The sequence below is a fragment of the Pinus tabuliformis genome, chromosome 1_1 (genome assembly GCF_031772625.1).
Source record: "Pinus tabuliformis cultivar Carrire ecotype Pingquan chromosome 1_1, CPIR1, whole genome shotgun sequence".
In the NCBI taxonomy this organism is placed as follows: domain Eukaryota; kingdom Viridiplantae; phylum Streptophyta; class Pinopsida; order Pinales; family Pinaceae; genus Pinus; species Pinus tabuliformis.
In genome coordinates this window covers 867241061-867264159 of record NC_142297.1, presented here as the reverse complement: position 1 = coordinate 867264159, position 23099 = coordinate 867241061, and the positions used below count along the sequence as shown (strand labels likewise).

General features: G+C 37.1%; 1 long non-coding RNA gene across 1 annotated transcript; it reads left to right on the top strand.

The window, feature by feature from the left end:
- The first annotated feature begins 695 nt into the window (after positions 1–695).
- Positions 696–22440, top strand: LOC149217033 (uncharacterized). Its single transcript, XR_016250618.1, has 2 exons — positions 696–1020; positions 21472–22440. It is a non-coding gene; the product is annotated as an uncharacterized LOC149217033 (long non-coding RNA).
- The last annotated feature ends 659 nt before the right edge of the window (positions 22441–23099 follow it).

Sequence of the window (23099 nt, the reverse complement as noted above, 5' to 3'; positions counted from 1 at the left end):
GCAGACCTTAATATAATATAACATCTGCCACGTCACACCCTTCATATCACAAGTTTTAAAGCCGTGTGTTTGGTCATGGGCATTAAAAGTCGCAATGGTTATGGTGTAAATAATTAAATTGAATGGATATGGTGTAAATAAAGTCGCAAGTCAGAGGCTTCAGAAGTCTGGGCATTGACAATAAAACAAAAACACCCCTTGCGAGATCCCAATATGCTACGTGACAGTTTTATGGGGTTGACCTCTTTATTACTATTTACATATATATGCCGACTTTTATTATATTTAGGCTTTAAACCTTTAAAATTTATTAGGGAAAAGTTTTAATCACCATTTTTCTTAAAAGATTTTTTAGGATATTCTGACATAATACCTGAGCGTTGAGGCTTTAAAATTAAACCTAAAATTTATCTTTTTTAATTAAATAATTTAAAATCTTAAAACTAATATTTCCCGTTAATATTTTAATCATACCCTAAATTTTCAAACGATAGCCATTCTCTATTAATTCTATTATTACCTATATAATAAAATTATTAAATCATAACACATATGTAACATTTTACTAAAATATTACTTTTAGTTACTTCCATATCCCCACTGCTCCTATGACGTTGCACCGGTTGGTGCAAATGCTGGTTTTATATACGATCTAGGGTTTCAGGGTCTTTTAACTTTTTAAAACATTATAATCATAAAATGGGTTGTTATATCGGATGTAGGGTTTTAGGTCCGCAGATATATTCTTCTACGAGGGGTTTCAGGAGGGCCTCTTACGCCGCGCCACCGTTTCAGGTAGGCGCATTTGCAAATATTTGCATTGTGCTATTTTTCTTTCCAGGCGGCGGATGGACTTGATCGGTGCTGGTGCTAATATGCATCTGGATCCGCTTGAAGAAGAAGAAGATTAACATTGTGCTCCAAATTGAATTCCCAGATTCCGTAATGTATACGGACAAAGGTGCATTTGTGGATAATCCGATGCGGCTGGTTCAGATCCTCATATGCAATCGGATTGACGTGAGTCTAAGCTTTGATTTATTTTGTCTCTCTCATCCCATATTCTCTTATCACGATGTCTTTTTTGTTTTGTATTTCTGCTTCACATTTTCCAGAAGAGGTACTGCTTATATTTGCTTTCACAGACTCACAGCAGGCATATTTTTTCAATCTGTGTTTCTTTGGTGCATTTATTGGCTTACATATCGATTGATATTGATATATTTTCCCTCAATTTTTCTAATCTTTCATTTCATCCGAGTATAAAGAGATACATCCTGTAAATGCTTGAAGCTTCGAGAAATATCAGAATGAAAAGATACATTCTTTGCTAAGCCTGAAGAAGGCATTGATATTGATTGAAGGGTCCTGTATCTTCTCTAAAATTCAGAAATCTTCTTTTGAGGCTCTTGCATCATCTTCATAATATTGACTATCATAAGAGTCCCCATTCGAGGATGGAGAAATATGTTCCTGTAAGATATGAAAATCCTTGATTTCCCTCCATAACCTTGAACCCTCAGCCAACTGTAGTCCTTCCTTCCTCAAGGTGTCTTCTTCACCATTTAATTCTTTGTACACATGTTCAAAGCACTCTGAAATAAAAACGGACAGAACGTTTGATTTCATCTTCTACTACTGCCATTCATCCAATTAATTACTAACAACTGATGAAATTTAGTAACACTTGTTTAACAGATTCTTCTCCTACAGGAAAGTAGCACAGTCTGAATTTAAAGGCTAATCGAAACTCTAATCTGAATGTCGTTTGAGCCTATAAACGGACACAGTTAGAAAACATACACAGAACATGTAGATCACTGTCGAGAACCCTTGTTAATGCTATTCCATTATCATTGAATAAAAAGCTGCATCACTAACATATCTCAGTGCAAAATGCACTGCCCCCTTCCAAGTATTAGAGCTTGTGTTTTGTGGCAACCTGATGAACTTGCCTAGGCTGCACCATGTACTGAAAGTGTTGACTGCAAAACAAATGTTAGGCCTTGTGTTAACTAAGTACAGGAGGAAACCTATCAATTCCCTGTACACAGATGTTCATCAAATCTGAATTAGAATCAACAAAGTACAACGGATTTACTACCACAGGGGAGTAGCCATGGGTTTGCAGTACATCATTTGAAATCTCTTCAAAATTTCAATTGCATACTAGGGGAGTAGCCATGGGTTTGCAATCCATCATTTGAAATCTTCTAAGAATTTCAATTACATACTTATTATGTCCAAGGAACACTTCACTTGCACTTTGCTACACCCCTACAGCCAGCAAGTAGTGCTTCAAGTCATGACAAATTCTCTTTCCAATTTTGCCCTCCACCATTTTGTGGATTCCTTTTAACTTCCTATGAGTGTAAGATTGTCTACATATAGGACTAAAACGAGCAGATTAGAATGATCTACCAAATAGTAAAAATTAGAATCTGCATCTGTCTTAGTGAAACCCAAATCTGCAAGTTACTCATCGATCTTGGAGTGCCATGCAAATGGTGCCTGTTTCAACCCATAAAGGGCCTTCTTCAACTTGTAAATATGGGTCTCAAGCCTATTTACCTAAAAGCCTCTTGGTTGGTTTATTCATATAACTCCTTAATCAACCTATTAAGAAATGTTGTCTTTACATAAATTTGATATAAAATCCAATGGAAGATTGTTGTGAAAGACATAGTATATCTAATAGAGGTATATTTAGTAACAAGAGCAAAAGTCTCCTCATAGTCAACTCCTTTTTAATGCGAGAACCGTCCGGCCACAAACCGAGCTTTGCAGTTTTCTATGCTGCTATCTGCTGCATGCTTAACCATGCATGATTGTTGTAAGACAAACTAGAGTCAAACACTGACTTCTCCACTAGTCTAGGCACTATCTCCTACCCATCATTCTTTAGGAGGAGATGTATTCCTCCATCATGGCATTTTGCAGTACTTGCTTCCTTACTGCCGTTACTAGAAGGTTTTGTTTCAATAATGGAAGATACCAATGCAACATAACTAGGGAACTTTTTAGGAGGGTGGCTTACTTGAAGGGAAGTAGTTGGAGCACCAACTTACTTTGTTGCCTCTTGTAATGTCTAGATTAGCCATCTAGGCTTTCTAGCTGAACTTGAAGGTAAAGAGGCACCCCTTGCACTTCCAAAAGTTTGCTGATCTAAGTTTGCTTTTCATGATCTTTTTGATTTCTGCAGATCTATTTTTGGGATACCAAGCTCTTCTGCCTCCATGGTCACTATTGGAGGTTCTTGAGACTTAGAGGACCATGCATTTTCTTCAAACTTGGTATCTTTGCTCACAACTAATTTATGTTGAGATGGAATGTATATTTTATAAGTTTTTGAGGTTTCACTCTAACCTACAAAAATGCCCTTCAAACTAGAAGGTTCCAACTTGGTCCCTTTCTCATCTGGAATATGAATGTAGATAGGACAACTAAAAAACTCAAAGATGTGTTACTTGAGGCTTCTGAATTCCTCCATTGATGTCTTATCCTTCAAAATTCTGTGAGGATACCTATTCAAAATATAGACAATGATAAGACATGTTTATACACAGAGACACATGAGCAGAACTAGATCATGAATCAAGGATTTGACTGTTTTATGATAGATCTGTTCCTCCTCTTTGCAACCCCAATCTACTGAGGGTTGTAGTGAACTATCAACGTTTTCTTGATTCTTGATTTCATGCAAAAGGTATCAAACTCCTTTGGGGTATACTCCTTTCCATTGTCGGACCTTAAAACCTTAATCTTTATACTTATTTGATTTTCTATAAGACCCTTAAACTCTTGAAACTTCTCAAAGTCTTCATCCTTGGTTTTTGTGAAGTAAGTCTAGGACTTCCTAGAAGAATCATCAATGAAATATTCATAGTAAATGTTACTTGATAAGGAAGTTGAAGAGATGGGCCGACATACATTTGAGTTGATTAGGTCAGAAACCCCTCTTGACCTATGTTCACTGCCAGGAAAACATATTTCACATGCTGGCCAAGTGCACAACCTTTGCACACTCCTTTCTTCTCAGCCTTGAAGATTAGCAATCCCCACACCATGGTTTTCAAGATTTGCAACATTCACTAGTGCAAGTTTCCTAGTGTCTTTTGTTAAAGCTCACACATGTTGTCACTATCATACCCTAAAGTTCTTATAGGATTCCCTTGCAATTTAGGATGAGGACTTGTTGATCTTCAAAGTTAGCCATATATGTAGGATCTATCATCATTGAAATTGGAAAGAGATTTTTAGTTAAGCTAGGTACATACAAAACATCAATAACTTAGTAAGCTTAAGGATATCACTTGATGGATCCCACTCTTGCAACTGGTTATGTGGCATCATCACCAAGTTCTACTAAAGGTACTCTTGTTAGAGGTTGTATGTTTGCAGGCTCCGCTGTCCACATACCAGTCCACATCAGACATGATGTCAGATGATAGGCATGAGACCATTGAGAAGTGTATCTCGAGATTGGATGAAAGATCATCCACTTGAGCTGATGCTTTTGTACTCTTTACAAGTTGCTTACCCTTCCTCTTCTTTTGATGACATTGGAAGCAAAGTGCCCAAACATTTGACACTCGAAGCACTTGATGTGGCTCAAGTCCTTCTTTCCCTGGTTACAAGAACCTGGCTTCTCTTTCTTCCCTTTTTAACCCTTCTTAGTTCCTCTTTTCTTGTTGCCCTTCTTCGTCTTACTAATGAGGACAACATTCTGTTCCTTCTAGTTGAAGTCATTCCATAGCCTCTTCAAAATGGGAAGTTTTAACTTCTTTTTGGCCTAGATGTTATAGCCAAAATGTTTCCAAAAAGAACAGGACCTATTTAATGCATTGAGTACTAACTTTTCACCCTTCACCTCCTCTCAATTGCTGCAAGCTGATCATGGAGATCAATAATCTTCATTAAGTATGCAACTACAATATCCTTTTACTCATTTGCAGGGATTAAGCTTATTTCTTAACAATGTCTTCTGTTTCTTGTTCTCACTCTGATAGAGTGACTAGAGCATCAAACATGTACTTTATTGTGGTGTTTTTGGTGACGTGAGGGATCTAATGATCCTTCATAGATTCAAGTATGACTCACTTGACACTGGCCATCTTCTTTTTATGATTTACCAATTACACAGGTTTGGGAGGCTCTACAACCAGTTTCTCCAGCCTGGTATGGAAGAGATGTTGTAATGTCGAGTCCTGTTACGTAAACATTTTGACTCGGTCAAATTGCATAAAATAGAAATGAAATAAAATAAAAAATAAAATTGAGGTAAAATAGTCAATTTATTGTTGGTGGTTTTTGCGGTCCAGGTTTTGACAACCCATGGTTTTGCCAATGGTATTCTTATATAAGAAAAATTTCTCCCACTCTAGATCCATCTTAACTCCAGATCTATCGAGTGTCGAGAGGGATCAAATCTATTGAGGTGCAAACCTCTTTTAGAGTGAAAAGAAATTTGATCCTGCCAAGTGCTTGGTAGATCTGGAGTTAAGATGGATGTAGGATGGTTACTTGAGACTTCTCTGGGATGAAGTTTAAGAGGGATCTTCCAATCTGTCCTTGTATTTGAGATTGACTGTAGCCATACTAGTGCATTGGAATATCGCCTAAACGAAAGTTAAAACAGATTAGCAGCCTAACAAAGAACCCGACAACCTGAAACTTCACTGTGCTTTCCTCAAGCATGGATCCCAGCATCCGATCCCTGGAGCCTCGTGACAGCTCCCTTTCATAGGTAGCAGTCCTACTATCTATTCAAGGATTTTTAGAATGTTTCAATAAACCTCTCTGATACCATTATGAATTTGTCTAACGTATTGTAAACAGATTCTTCTTCTAGTGGAAACTAACACTGTCTAAATTTAAAGGCTAATCAAAACTGCAATCTGAATCCTTTTACTCATTTGCAGGGATTAAGCTTATTTCTTAACAATGTCTTCTGTTTCTTGTTCTCACTCCGATAGAGTGACTAGAGCATCAAACATGTACTTTATTGTGGTCTTTTTGGTGACGTGAGGGATCTAATGATCCTTCATAGATTCAAGTATGACTCACTTGACCTTGGCCATCTTCTTTTTATGATTTACCAATTACACAGGTTTGGGAGGCTCTACAACCAGTTTCTCCAGCCTGGTATGGAAGAGATGTTGTAATGTCGAGTCCTGTTACGTAAACATTTTGACTTGATCAAATTGCATAAAATAGAAATGAAATAAAATAAAAAATAAAATTAATAATTAAAATAAAATTGAGGTAAAATAGTCAATTTATTGTTGGTGGTTTTTGGGCTCCAGGTTTTGACAACCCATGGTTTTGCCAATGGTATTCTTATGTAAGAAAAATTTCTCCCACTTTAGATCCATCTTAACTCCAGATCTATCGAGTGTCGAGAGGGATCAAATCTATTGAGGTGCAAACCTCTTTTAGAGTGAAAAGAAATTTGATCCTGCCAAGTGCTTGGTAGATCTGGAGTTAAGATGGATGTAGGCTGGTTACTTGAGACTTCTCTGGGATGAATTTTAAGAGGGATCTTCCAATCTGTCCTTGTATTTGAGATTGACTGTAGCCATACTAGTGCATTGGAATATCGCCTAAACGAAAGTTAAAACAGATTAGCAGCCTAACAAAGAACCCGACAACCTGAAACTTCACTGTGCTTTTCTCAAGCATGGATCACAGCATCCGATCCCTGGAGCCTCGTGACAGCTCCCTTTCATAGGTAACAGTCCTACTATCTATTCAAGGATTTTTAGAATGTTTCAATAAACCTCTCTGATACCATTATGAATTTGTCTAACGTATTGTAAACAGATTCTTCTTCTAATGGAAACTAACACTGTCTAAATTTAAAGGCTAATCAAAACTGCAATCTGAATCTCACTAAAATCTAGAAACACAGTTGGAATATGTTATGAAACCAGCTCACAAAAAGATAGAAAAGAGAGATCCACGCCTTAGAATTCAGCCTCTTCGAGGGGGCAACCTCCTTTACATTACATAAATGAACAATTCTTGGATGATACAAATGAAAATACCTCCTTTCTATATATAGGAGTCTAAGTGGTCCCAATACAATCAAAGCCTACATAACAATAATATTGTAGGGCACAACAATAACAACAGTGGGCTTCTATGTGGCACAATAGTAACAATATGGGCACTACATGGGTACATCAATATAAATAAGGGGTATAACTACAATTGTAATGGGGTAATCACTAGTATTATAGGGACCCAACATGCCCCTCTCCTTCAAAAAAGTGTTGTCCTCAACGCTTGATTAGTTCAGGATACTTCTACATAAAATTCTCGTCCTCCCATGTGGAATCTTCAGCGGATAAGTTCTTCCACTTGATAAGGTACTCTGAAATTGATCGATTTCGTAGCTGTCGAGTTCTTGTTTCTATAACTGCTTCCGGTTCCAATATAATTTTTCCTTCTTCGTCAACTTCTGGCAATATTGTTTGAACTGGGAGCTTGTCGCCTATAACCTTCTTTAAGCATGAAACATGGAAAACTGGGTGCAATCGAGAAGCTGCAGGAAGCTCCAATTTGTATGCCATAGTACCAATCTTTTGCAACACCTTGTACGGACCATAATACTTTGGTGATAATTTATTATCCTTATTAGCTTGCTTGAGGGACATTTGCTTATATGGTTGTAGCCGTAGGAATACCCAATCACCTACATCAAAACTTCTTTCACTGCGATGCTGATCTGCCTGTTGTTTCATTCTATTCTGTGCCAACACAAGGTTATCCTTTAAGAGTTGGAGGACTTGTTGTTGATGTTCGATGTGATGTTCCACTGCCTGAACCTTAGAATTTTCTCTTAAATATGATGTGATGGATGGTGGTTGATACCCATAAAGTGCCATAAATGGGGTCATTTTTGTTGCTGTATGAAAGGAAGTGTTATACCACCATTCAGCCAGAGGCAACCATTTGACCCATTGTGTCTGTTTATCAGATACAAAGCAACGAAGGTATCCTTCCAAACATTTGTTTACTATCTCAGTTTTCCCATCAGATTGAGGATGATAAGATGAGCTATGAGCTAACTGAGTACCAAGACAAGAAAATAATTCTGTCCAAAAATTTCCAGTGAAAATGGGATCTCTGTCACTTACAATAATCTTTGGGTTTCCATGTAGCTTTTGAATTGTTTCCATAAATGCAGTAGAAACTGTACTGGCTTTAAATGGATGTGATAATGCACAAAAGTGTGCATACTTGGTAAGTCTGTCAACTACCACCATGATGACACTCTTTCCCTCAGACTTTGGTAAACCTGTGATAAAATCCATTGAAACCTCCTCCCAACGTTGGCTTGGAATGGTAAAGGTTGTAATAGACCCGGTGTCTTAATTGTTTCAACTTTATTTTGCTGGCAAACCAAACATTCTGCCACAAACTTTTGAATATCTGATTTAAGGCCATCCCAAAAAAATTCCTTCTTAACCCTGTGGTAAGTTTTTAAAAATCCTGAGTGCCCTCCTAAGGGAGAAGTGTGCAATTCCATAAGAATCTTTTGTTTTAGCTGGGAATTCTTACAGAGGTATAAGCGATCTTTGTACCATAACGAATCATTTTTCCAGCTAAATGTATCAGACGTACTGGAATCTTGTTGTAGCTTTCGAATAAGTGCCCACACTTCTTCGTCATTCTTCCATTCCTCCCTTGCTTCATTTATCCAATCTGGTTGGATGATAGAAATAGCGCACAACAATGCTTCCACATCCTCATCCTTCCTTGAGAGTGCATCTGCCACCACATTTTGCTTCCCTTTTTTGTAGATGATTTCAAAGTCATAACCCAACATCTTTGTGACCCACTTTTGTTGCTCTTCAGAGGATAATCTTTGTTCTAAAAAGTATTTAAGGCTATCATGATCTGTTTTTACCTTGAAGTGTCTTCCCATTAGGTAGGGTCGCCATTTCTTAAGTGCATGGAGTATTGCCAACATTTCCTTCTCATAAATAGCTTTTCTTAAAAACTTTCCCTTGATTGGACGACTTTCAAAAGCAATGGGTCTTTCATCTTGCATTAGAACAGCACCAATTCCATTTCCTGAAGCATCACATTCCACAATAAAGGTTTTTGTGAAGTCCGGTGTAGCTAAGACCGGTGCTTGGCACATTGCCTCTTTAAGATGTTCAAAGGCCTTTGTTGCTTCCGGAGTCCATGAAAATGCATCTTTCTTCAATAATGTCGTTAGAGGTGCTGCTATTCTCCCATAATTCTTAACAAACTTGCGATAATACCCTGTCAACCCAAGAAATCCGCGCAAATGCTTTATGGATGTGGGGATTTTCCATTCCTTAATGGCTTTAATTTTGCTAGGGTCTACCTTAACTCCTTCATGAGATACAATATGACCCAAATATTCCACCTCCTGGACTCCAAAGAAACATTTGGATCTTTTGGCATATAATTGTTTCTCTTCCAATAGTTGTAGCACCCTGTCAACATGTTCAACATGATCCTTCCAAGACTTGCTGTAGATAAGTATATCATCAAAAAATACTAACACAAATTTTCTAAGGAATGGTTTGAAAATTGAATTCATCAAACCTTGAAATGTTGAAGGTGCATTGGTAAGGCCAAAAGGCATGACCAAAAATTCATAATGACCCTCATGAGTTCTAAATGTCGTTTTCGGAATGTCTTCAATCTTCATTCTGATTTGATGATATCCTGAACGAAGATCCAACTTGGTGAAGTAAATTGATCCATGCAATTCATCCAGTAATTCATCAATGACAGGAATGGGGAACTTATCTTTAATAGTGAGCTTGTTGAGCTCCCTATAATCCGGACACATGCGCCATGATCCATCCTTCTTGTGCACCAATACTACTGGAGCAGAGAAAGAACTTTGACTCGGTTGAATTATACCAGCCTCTAGCATTTCTGCAACCATACGTTCAATTTCACTTTTTTGGACATAGGGATATCTGTACGGCCTGATGTTTGGAGGAACACTTCCTGGAATCAGATGAATAGCATGATCATGATCACGCATAGGTGGGAGACCTTTGGGAGTCTCAAATACCTTGGAATGATTGTCCAGGACTTTTTGGAGATCTGGAGAAATAGATGATTCTAATGTGGAAACATCTAGCGAACATAATTGTGCAATTACACCCCTTTGCTCCTTTTTTAGAAGCTTTGTCATACCATTAGAGCTGATTATCTTTCCTGGTTTCCCTGCAATACCCCTTAATTCAACTTCCTTTCCTTCCACAGAAAATTTCATGAAAAGTTCTTGAAAATTAAAAGCTATTGTACCCAAGGATTGTAGCCATTGGACTCCTAGTACAACATCAGCACCTCCCATTGGAATGGAAAGCATTGGGCTAGTCAATACATATTCTCCCATGGATAGCTTGATATTATGGCACTTTCCAGAGCAATTTATTGTTCCTCCATTTTCAATCATCACTTGACACTCTGGTGCTGGATATAGGAAGCAATTCAATTCTTTTGCTACCCTACAATGAATAAAATTGTGGGTGCTTCCTGAATCAATCAACACTATCACCTTTTTCTTCTTGATTTGTCCTTCTATCTTGATGGTTTGAGGAGTGGTAATTCCCGCCAATGCATTACAAGATATGGTCGGATTTATTTGTTCTTCATATAGGCTTTGTTCCTGGAATATATCCTCTTCTTTTGACCTTTCTTGCTCCTTTTCTTCTTCCTCTTCACAATCTATGTAGAATAATTTCTTCTCAGCACACTTATGACCTTTTTTGTATTTGCTATCACAATTGTAACAAAGCCCTTTTGCTCTTTTTTCTTCCAATTGTTGTGGTGTCAACCTTGTAGGTTGTGGAAGACTATGGGCAACAACACTTCCATCTTTATAGTTGTGAATGGTATGCTTCCTAGTTGCCATAATTTTGCTTTCCATTTTTCTTGCTAACCTGAATGCCTTCTCTAATGAATCAGGTTCCCAAAGGCGCACATCATGTTGGATATTATCCTTTAAAGACCCTATGAACACATCAATCCTATGCTCCTCTGGAATATCTTTTATCCTTATGTTCAATTTTTGGAACTCCTCAATGTGCTCCATTATTGAACCCTTTTGTTTGAGACTCATCAATTGGCTAAAAAAAGTGTTGCTTTTTGTATCCTCATAATGTGCTATCAATTCTTCCGTAAAAATTGCCAAAGTGATAAATTGTTTACGAGAACAAAGCCATTGATACCATACAAACTGATTTGGTTCAAAATATAAAGTTGCCATACGTACCTTTTGTGTGTTTTGCACATTATTGAGATCGAAGAATTGCTCCATCTGTAATATCCATGTGGCGGGATCCTTGCCATCAAACTTCCTCATATCGATTTTTGGAACATGATGAGTCTTCGATCCAACATTAGCGTCTATGGTATCATGATTAACATTTCTTTTGTTCTCATCATGAGTTTCATTTACTACCTTTTCACCATTAGTGACACTTTCTTGTAGCAACTTCTTCAATTCTTCCATATCTGTCTTCAAATCTATCTTCAAATCTGCCATGTCTCTCTTCAAATCTGTCTTCAAATCTATCTTCAAATCTGCCATGTCTCTCTTCAAATCTGTCTTTGAATCATCCATCTTAGCTTCCATGCCCTTTATCTTAGATTCCACGCCACTTATCTTAGCTTCTGTTAGCTTTTGTGAGCGTGACATTTGTTGCACTTGTTCTTGTAATTTTGATATATCACGTAGCATTTCTTCTTCTTCTTCATGAGTCATGCTAGAGCTTTCAGGTTCCTTACTAGGTGTTTGCATTTTCTTTCCTCGGGGCATCAGTTACCGATAATAATTCTTTACTATGCCCTTTGAATTCCGTTAAACCAAGCTTACACAAAAATTTAAAAAAAAAACTACACACCTTTTTTTCACTTTATAGAAGCCCGATATTGAATCTGATGTGTCTCTGTAATTTCAAATCATCCAGTTCTGAAATTGCTACCTACAGTAGCCTTTTGTGTCCTCTTTCCAATGCCACAAGTCTGAGCCAAATTGGATTCTCCAAGGAAGAGTTATGTGAAATCTCCCACAGTGACTTGCTTATAGACTGGTTCAGTAGAGCGAACTTGCACGACGTGCCACGAGCCACTGTTTCAACCTTTGAATCTAAAACACACATACAAGAAACTACAGTCCGTCCTCTTTCTGTACCTTTTTACGAAATTTCAATCCGATCCTCAGAGAGAGAGTTATGACGATTTTCCCCAGGTCACCTGTTTTGAATGTAATTCGGGAGTCTGCAACAAGGCCAACTTCCTTAGATCATATCTCCGAAAATATCGCGCGAAAAGCTCTAAAATTTGGACCCAAGGTTCCGCGCCAATTCTTCTCAAATGGGTTTTTTTTGCGACGTCTGAAACGTTACAGAAAAAAAGTTATAGCGAACATGCCACGATGACCTGTTTGGAGCAGCGAAACCCTAGAATCCAAACCTCTGATACCAAATGTTATGAAACCAGCTCACAAAAAGATAGAAAAGAGAGATCCACGCCTTAGAATTCAGCCTCTTCGAGGGGGCAACCTCCTTTACATTACATAAATGAACAATTCTTGGATGATACAAATGAAAATACCTCCTTTCTATATATAGGAGTCTAAGTGGTCCCAATACAATCAAAGCCTACATAACAATAATATTGTAGGGCACAACAATAACAACAGTGGGCTTCTATGTGGCACAATAGTAACAATATGGGAACTACATGGGTACATCAATATAAATAAGGGGTATAACTACAATAGTAATGGGGTAATCACTAGTATTATAGGGACCCAACAGAATACATTGGAACACATAGATCAATGTCGAAAACCCCTGTTACTGCTATTCCAATACTGCTGAATAAAAATCTGCTAGAAAGGATTTTGTGTAAGAACTGAAACTAACCCTATTAAAGATCCATACTCTCACTCTCTTATAAGTGACACCTAGGGTTTATAAAAATAGATATATTGCTTAGATCTCTGGATCTGCGCTCTATCTAACTTGTTATCACAAAATCATGCCCCTGATAGGCTGCTGATCAGGAAGACTTTGAGTAACTATTTCAAACCAAACTTTTGGCTGAGGCTTAGCCTCCTCAGCCTGAGAGGGCTCTCTCAAAGGGTTAAAGATTTTGATTAAAGAATAAGATAGATGGCTAACTCTATGGTTTGTGATTGTATATGTTTATAGGTTGAAAGATGAAGGTTGGCTACCATTGGGCTATGGAGTCAAAGTATGTTCAGTACCACAGCAAGATCAGCTTAACATGAAGTCAGGGCATAGAGAGTTTTTATACCTCAACAAAACAAAGATACAATGCAAGGAAACACAGTTTATAAATACATGAAGGAAGTTAGAGCATCATTGATGAATTCTAAGTAACATGTATTCATACCACTGCAAGTAAGTGAAAGAGGAAAGCCATGAGACAATAGGACATTAAAAACCCTCTTTGAATCCTGAGTAGTGAAGCCAAAACATTCTACCTAGCATGGAAGTCAAGGCATTATAGAGTTCAAGTGCAGAAATGCAAATATAAAACAGTGAAACACAGTTAGTTTATCTATGAAGGAAGTCAGAGCATCATTGATGAATTCTGAGTATCATAAGTAAACCTCACTGCAATGTAAGTATTGGAAGATGCCATCAAAACAAGAACATACAAGAACTCTTCATGAATCTTGAGTTGTCTAAGTAGAAATTCTGCATTAGGTTAAAAATATACACAGTCTACACATAGAGCAGCAATTGAGCCAAAAAGTCTCCAACCCCTTGCTAATTCGACCTCTTGCTCTATATAAAGCATTTACAATTAGGATTCCATCATCCCTCATCAAGAGAATTCGAATTTGCCATCAGTGACACCTATTCTAACCATAAAACAAACCATTAATTAAAACTAGCTGTTAACTAGGAGTGCTAGTGACCTAATACAACTAGGAGTGTAACTCCTTATTATGATTACAACAACCTTATCTAGGCATTTAAAGCATTCTTTGACAGCTGCAACTTCATGAAGTCGAATTTGATGAAGCCTCCCACGTGGTTACCAAACTGCTGATGACAAACCCTAGAAATTAGGGAACATGTTTCCCTGTTTTTAGGTTTAGATCCTTGCAAATTGCAGAGCCTTTATCTCTTCATCCATGACACATTTTACGAAACTGAAGGAGGTTTTTGTAGCCCATGTTGTCCAGAACAAAAACCTCTCCTGGTTTTTTAAAACATTTCTCCAGCTGTCCAGAAACTGTCCTTGAAAAACACGTGGCAAACAGGAAAAAATCCATTTTCTGAAAGTAGGGTCTCAATGAAAGCTTAGTATCTCCCAACTGAAAACACTTATGAAGAAATTGAGATAGGTTATTGTAGTAGAAGAGTCGATGAAGATAAACCTCCTTCAGAATTCCAAAATAGCCTTTCATGTGACCAGAAACTGATTTTGAAAAACACTGCTAAAACCAGTAGACAAAGCTTGACTTTCTGCAGTTTCGTAGCGCAAGTTTAACCATAAATTTCTCCCACCTCAGAATGGAATTGAAGAAACTGAAAGAGGTTTTTGTAGTTTGGTATGTTAGGAATAAAAGCCTCTTTCAGTTTTCAAAATTAAGTTTTCAGCTGCTCAAAATACCGTCTGGAAATTTACTAGTAAACGCAGAAAACAGAGTTTTTTCTGCTGAAATAGGCTGCTATAGGGGTTTCGCAGCGCGCTACGAAATCACCTAAAAGATGTTGCGCTGCGAAACTGCTAAAAAGGATTTATGTGCTTTACCATCAAAAAAATGTAAGACATTTGGCATTGAAATTTTGTCAGTGATAACATAACTGATAAAAAATGAATTCAGAAAGACTGTGAAAAATAAAGCAGAACTGACTCATCTAACTTTAGCACTTTATCTTTAACCTGAAGTCTAATGAAAAATTATCTTATTCTATTTATGGCTGGTGCATACATGCATGCGTGTGCCCTTATTGCTGGAATACTAAAATTTGTGATGTTCTCCTACTGTCTATTTATTGCTGCATTCTCACCAACAGATGATTATGCTGTTTGGAATTTAATGCTGCATGGATTTGTGTAATGCTGCTGTAAGGTGCTCAGATCTGCCATGTGTGCTCCAACCTAGTAGAAGATGATCTGGGGTACATTGTCTAACAACAATGAGCCACCAAACACTGGTATTTTTTTAAATGCCACTGTGGGCTGCTAGTTTTAAGAGTATTGTTAGTGAAATAAGCTTGGTGTAGTTATTTGATCCTCACCTAAATCTATTTTAAATCTGATACAGTGAGAGTTATTGAGATATAGAACACCTATGGCTTCCCATTTTTGGGGGGTACCTTGACTAGGTCTATCAAAGTAATTCCCATGTTCCAGATTTGTCTATAGGAACATGAATCAACCTTTTCTGTGTTGGGGTTGATGAAAAAGCTTTGAAGTTTGAGAAGATTGACTGACCTTGGAAGGCACATTGAAAGAGTTATATACCTGTCTTAAAAGATTTCAAAATTTCTATCTTTCTAGATTCCCCATGATACTATTAGAGGAAGGCCTTTGAGGACTGAGTTTTGCTACCTCTTTTTAGAGCACTCTTCAGCATAACCTCCTTGTCCACAGTCCTTTATCCTTGTCAAACCATCTAGATTCCCTTTAGTAAGGACAAAATATCGTAAGTGGTCTATGTTCTTTTCAACTCTTTTACACATGATACATTTGCTTGGACTTGATAGATTTCTTCTCTTAAGAACTTCCTATGTGGGTGCTCTATTTAAGATTGCCAACTGCATGTAAATATTGAACTTTTGAAAGGTTCTTATCCAGATGTGCTTCCACCATGAGAGTGTGCATTCTGGTCTGTCCAGGGTAAACGATTCTTATCGTAAGTTTGGAGTGTAAATCCCCAAGGCTGGATTTTAGACCAGGCATGTTCATCATTAGAGTCTTTTATATCTCTGTTTTAAAAAACGGCCGTTTCGATACCGAAATGGCCGAGTTGATCCGAGCCGATACCCTCAGCCATGACTCGGCCTTTGAAACGGTACGTTTGGCCGAGTCAGCCATGACTCGGCCAACTCGGCCGTTTCTGTTATGACTCGGCCGAGTCACAAAAAGCCGGCCCAGAACACGTTAAACAACAATTTAATATTTTTTTAATGGATTTTTAAGGTGATTTCTGATTGGTTTGGACTCCAAGGTGTTATATGAATTTGCTAAATGTCATTTGGGGCCCATTCCCCCTCCCAAACCCTATTTAACACACTCAAATGCTCTCTACTATTGATATGCTATTCAAATTTCATGGTAATGTTAAATTCTTAAAGTAAAAGTGACATTCTCCTTAATCTTCATTTTCATCCTTTTACTTAAATTTTTAACATTACCATGAAATGACTCAGGATGTTTGAGAGTGGTTTCGGCCTCATTGGATTTCATATGGAGAAAGTAGAATTTTAGATTTCATTCAAAATCCAGCAGACTTATCAGTTTTTCAGGATTTCAGGATTGGAGGATTGCAATGTTTCCATTGAATTTTGTCATGTATTAGGGTATGGAACTCTTATTTAATCAAGAGCACCAATCCCTCTATGTACCTTGATGTTAGTGACATTGGTTGTCGAACTCCTCTGGGATTCGCTCCCAAACCAGGAGCTTCTGAAAATGTCGCTCCCGCTCCCATTTTCGCTCCTGCTCCCAAGTAACACAAAGAAGAGAAACCGTTTGGATCAAAAATGGTTAAATGATCTAGTTTATGTCCAATACAACCTCCGGCTCAGACGAAACCATTTGCTGAACAAAAGACCTGATTCAGATCCCATTGTGTTGGAAGACATTGATCCAACATCAGATTGGGTAGTGGAGAGTCGTCCAGCAGAGTTTGATCTTGATGAGGATCTTGATTTAGATTTAGATATCGAGACATCAATTGAACTTGAACATGTTGTTCAGTTGAATGCAGATCCCAATCCACCATCCTCAGTCTCACAGCCAGCAAGGACTCCAGTTGTAGGTGCTTCCTCTGCTCAGCCACGACAGAAGCGCAACCGCATATCTACTCTATCTCAGCTTGCATCTGCTGCAGTTGCACAGCCTGCTAGTGGTACCACTTCTACAACTGCAGTGGGAGATGATGATGATGAGTAGGAGCCATGGACCCCCTGTCTGACTCTGATGATGATCCAGAGATTGATCGACATGATCTTGGCTCCTTTGGCAGTAGCTACTAGCCAGTAGCTGTAGTACTAGTATTGGAGCCTGGTCACAGTTTACTTTTGTTGTAGAGGCCATTTCTAGCCTCCTTGGTTATGTATTTTTTGTTTTGAGTCTTTGATCATGTATGACAGTTGACTATGTATTGTCATTGGGTACCATTTTGATATAATGGATTGGTTCATGAGCCTACTTTGATCATATGTTGTCTTCCATCTATATTATAATGCTGTGTGTTTCGAAACATGAACGAAAATCTCTAAAATTATGTTTAAAATCTTTAAAATTATGTTTTTTTATAAAAAAATAAATATTTAATGTATTTTTTACAATGACCGAGTCATTGAAATCGAGTCGGCCGAGTCATTACCGTTTCGGAGTCGGAGTCGGAGTCGATCCTCGGCCGAGTCGGAGTCGGAGTCGGAGTTTTAAAACATTGTTTTATATAGGCATGGAACACTTTTGATTTGTTTATAAATCCTTTCGATTGAATATTTTCTTGGCCATTGAGTCGTCTCTCTGTTCAGCGCTATTCCACTCCTGCTGCCAAATGGAGAAGTTTCCTGGTCCAGCTGCCTGGTCTAGATTGAAGAGAGTTTATCACTGCTTCTGGCAGCTTGTACTCAGCTCCACTGCTTATCCATGGGTCTACATTGATATTCGCCTTAGCATCATTACGAACCTTCCATGCAAGCATTTTTTCTATTAAAGGGAATGTTATAGTCAGTACTCAATAATATGGATGCATTATTGATTGACTTGTTTGGGTTTCCAATCCGGTCTTCTGCGGAATTGGGCTCAATATATCTCTGAATGCGAATCTGATTTCAGAGGTCCTCTTTTGATATTAGTCTCCACACACACTTGGCTTTTAGGGCTTTCCCGAAGCAATGGTATTCGATATGTAACGCATGTGGGCTTTTTTCTATACCTTTGTTTTCTTAGCAAAATATAGTCTTATATTATAAAAAACTGATCAAGTACTGTAATTGCTTTCTCTTTGCATCCATGCTAGAAGAGCCAACGTATCAGATTGGGCATCGTATTTGGAATGTCTCATGTCATTCTAAGGACAAAATCCACAACAGTGATAAGATTCAATGTTTGCTTTTATTTTTATTATGCTCTTTCCAGCTTTGTGGCTGGAATGAGTTGTAGGTCCAATTGAATCTGTATGAATCTGTATTGAGTTCAACCTGATTGTAATTTTCTAACTTTCTACAAACGTGTTGTTTATATCTAGTATAAGCAGATGGGGAATAGACTCATAGAGTACTAGGCTTGTGCAGTTACATCCTGTAATTAATCTATTAAGATTGGTTCTGGTCTCCTTAAGTCCATATCGAGATGGGTCATGAGGGGAATGCAGAAGTTGATTATGTATTCTTATCGACACTCGGTCATAGATCCAATGATCCTTCATTTAATGTCTAGTTTTTGTCAATAATTAGGTTCTGTTCTTTAGATACTCTAGTCTTTAGTTTTAACTTTTAATGTTAAGTGTTCTTTTATGGTGATTATTTTTTAGTATTTAGATCGTGTAATGATCCTTCTACTATGATTGGTTCTTTTTAAATTCTTTTCTAAATCCTTGATGTCAAAGGAACATAATTTCTTTATTGAGTTAGGCAAGTCTTTGTTCATTGGAATTAAAAAACTTTTTACGGAAATGAGAGTGCTACCAGGAAAATTTTTAGATAATATAGTTCTATAGTTTGATGCTACAACAAACATTGTTTGTGCAGTCACTGCCTTGTTTGGTTATTGGTATCAATTTTACTTTGGTACTGCATTTAGATACTTTAAGCTACATCATTTCCACATAAGATTGATAGGAATTCGACTCTATAGTGATTATAAAAGACACTGTTGTTTATCTATCCTATTTTAGTACTACCACACGACTTGCAATTGTGCTAAACATAAAATACGAAATAGTTAAAATTTTGATCCATTTTTTGCTTTTGAAAGAAAGCAATAGTTTATTTTAACCAGTGTTCCATGAGGATGTGTCCCCTATGGTGGGGTGCACGCACCCATGCTTCCCACACACCTAGGATGGGAAGATGCTCAGGGAAACGTTTCTCCACACCCCCTTTTAGGGAGACACGGGGAGACGCAGGGGGAAACGTTTCCCTAGTGTGGGGATGTGTTTCCCCAAAAGGGGTGCTTGTGGGCAGCTCCCCAAAAAAGGGCTAGGTGCTCCCCCTTAATTTTGCTTGAAACAATAGTTTATGAGTGGGAAAGCTTAACATTCAACCCTAGGGCCCTATTAATTGACTTAGGATGTTTGAGAGTGGTTCTGACCTCATTTTATTTCATATGGAGAAAGTTAATTTTAGATTCCACTCAAAATCCACCAGACATAACAATTTTTAGGATTTCAGGAATGAGGGGATTGCGATGTTTCCATTGGGCTCTATTATATATAAGGGTTTGGAACTAGCATTTAATCAAGAGCACCAAGCCCAAAACACCCCTTTTGACGAGGGCCGTGTTCTGCTTAATTTTTTTTCTAGTAACTGTTGTAATATAGAAATTAAAAAAAATTATAAAAAAACCATAAATAAAATTAAAACTAAAAAGAACAACACATAACAAATATCAAAACCTAAACTAATTTGCACTCTCTAACTCACTCATTCGAGTTACCAAGCCTATGTCTACTCAACTTACTGCGCATAACTATTTGACTTACCAGTTAACTGTTGCACCTCCTCCTCCATGGCACTCCTTCAATGCTCATTGGCCATTTTTACTTGTCAGTTTTAACTTTCAAGTCTTGAATTTAGATATGGATGACCTTAGACTGATTCTTTGACTCTCATTCTTTACTTTTTTTGAGTTTGAGTTATATCAATTAACTATTCCAATCTTCAGGCTTAAGTATCTACTACAGTCTATTTTGCTTAGTACTAATTAGATTCTAGAATCATGAATTTAAATTTTAAATCAATTTAGAATCTAGAATGATGAATGATGAATTTAATTTTTAAATCAATTTAGATTCTAGAATGTTGAATATGGATCAATCTAGTTCATTATTGAATCTCGTGGTGTATGAATGAATGATGTATGTATTAGTATGAGTGATGAGTATGGATCAGTGTATTTCATTATTTAATTCAAACATGTACGGATCAATGCTTTCATTATTGAAAATATATATATTAAAAAAATTATATAACCCCCATATCCCCCTGCCCCCCCAATTTTCCCTAAAATTTGAGGGTACTCCCACACGCCCCCCCCCCCATGCATCACCCCAAACATGCGTCTCCCTATCCCGGAGTCTTGGTGGAACATTAGTTTTAACTTGCCAACATAGAAGGGTTAAAAATATAGTATGACTTCATATTGAAATACGACCATTTTTAATTGTCAGTTTTAACTTTCGAGTCTTGACTTTAGATATGGATGACCTTAGACTGATTCATTGACTCTCACTCTTTACTTTTTTTGAGTTTGAGTTATATCAATTTACTATTCCAATCTTCAGTCTTAAGTATCTACTATAGTCTATTTTGCTTAGTACTAATTAGATTCTAGAATCATGAATTTAAATTTTAAATCAATTTAGAATCTAGAATGATGAATGATGAATGATGAATTTAATTTTTAAATCAATTTAGATTCTAGAATGTTGAATATGGATCAATCTAGTTCATTATTGAACCTCGTGGTGTATGAATGAATGATGTATGTATTAGTATGAATGATGAGTATGGATCAGTGCATTTCATTATTTAATTCAAACATGTACAGATCAATGTATTTATGCTTTCATTATTGAAAATATATATATTAAAAAAATTATATAACCCCCATATCCCTTTGCGCCCCCTAATTTTCCCTAAAATTTGAGGGTACTCCCACACGCCCCCCCTTGCATCACCCCAAACATGCATCTCCCTATGCCCTTCAAATATGATCCCAGGTGGAAGAAGTATTATAGGAAAAGTATTTTTAAGTGTGTTCTAGTGTTTGCCTTTTAGAAAATGTTAATCTTTTTTCAAGCTTTCTTTTCAGTTCTTATAACTGATTTGTTTGTTTTACTCTAGTGGTTTATTTATAATAGTTAAAAAGGCTTACGAGATTTAATGGAAACCTTTTACACCCACACCAGATATGCCAAAAAGGCCTTAGACGTGTGAATGCCAATTTGGATGCACCATTCATATTTTGCAGTTGTGATGTTTTTTTTTAACGATTGTGCTGAATAGCTGTCGAATGATGCAGGTACCTTCAAGACAATTTATACCACATACGGGAATCACATGAGATGGATCTAGATTTGAAGATAGAATTCTTCAAACATGTTAACTAATGCATTCAACTGTCCAATGTTCTTAGGTAGCGGTCTTGTTATATTTCTTCTGACAATTTCTGGTAACAAGAGTATTATTGTAATCTCTTAAGATGTTGTAAGAGCTTGTCCTAAGAGCTTATGATAACCCTTTTGTTGTCAGAAATGTGTGAGGAGTGAATGTCACAGGCTTGGCATTTAGTATATTGAACAGTTGAATGATAGTTAACATGTAAGCAGAGTTCAGTTCTGTATGGCAATCAGATGAGATGGGTTGAGAATGGAGATATGGGTACAGATTCAATGGTAAAATTCTACAAACATGTTAACTGATTCATTCAGCTCTCCAATGCTTTCAGGTACTGATCCTGTAACATTTATTTTGACAATTTCTAGAAACAATAGAATATTTCTAAGCTCTCAAGATTTCACATAAAGTCCAACTCTTAAGAGCTTATGATAATCCTTTTTTTGTGAGAAATTTGTGAGGAATGAATGCTAACAGGATCAACACTTGAGAAAGTTGAACAGTTGAATGATTAGTCAATGTGTAAGCACAGTACAGTTCAGTATATTCCTTTATGTAACCCTCTGAAAAGGTATAGCAAACACGCATGGTGAATATAGAATGTCCCCATGTTTTGCGTTGTGAAATTAGTCATATTTTATGGTTGAAATATTGGTGAGCATTGTCATAGTGCGTTTAAATTATTTTTAGTGGACTCATAAGTCTTGCACCTAGGTTTATGTAAAATAGATACAGACTTTAGTCTTGAATATGATACTGAAGTGGCAGTCATCTGTTATTGTGTGGATTGTTATGTTACTTGACAATAATTATCTGAACAGGCTGTTTGCAAATTGCTTCAGTTTACCAAATGAAATGATCTTTTTATGCAGTATCTTGGAAATATCTAGGTTAGTCACCTTCAAGTGCACCTATTATCATTGCATTTCTTACCAATGGCTTTTAGGATTGTTTTGTATTGTAAGCAGAGTCTGTCTTTGCATATATTTTGACATGCATGTGGTACCTGGCAAATGATCCTAGTTTTATATATTTTGGCAATCATACAATACCTTGCAATTGATCCTGCTTTTTTATATATTTTGGCCAGAATATGATACCTTGCAATTGGTATTTTGTACAAAAGGAAATTTGGGGGGGTGGGTGTATCAATCTGGAAAGGGAAGGTTGAATTGATAATCTGATGTGTTTTAGTGTTCTTGTTTTACTAGGGTAGAGCTAAGGTAAGACCATTGAATCTAATAATCCATGCAGCAAGATGCGAACATGATTTCAATATTGGCGAGATAGTTTCCTGGTTTGTTAATTCTGTTCATTTATGCCTTGTAGTGCTTCAAGAGTCTCTGCAAAATATGAAGAGAATGTGCTAATGTTAGCTAGAGAAACCCTTCCACTAAGCCACCATTGATTACCCCATCACTAGGCATGACAAAATTAAATACTACACTTGCAAAGTGCATGTATATTCCAGATATTTTCAATGGCAATGCGTATGAATCACCATTTTCAAAACTCCATAAGCTCATGGAAAAT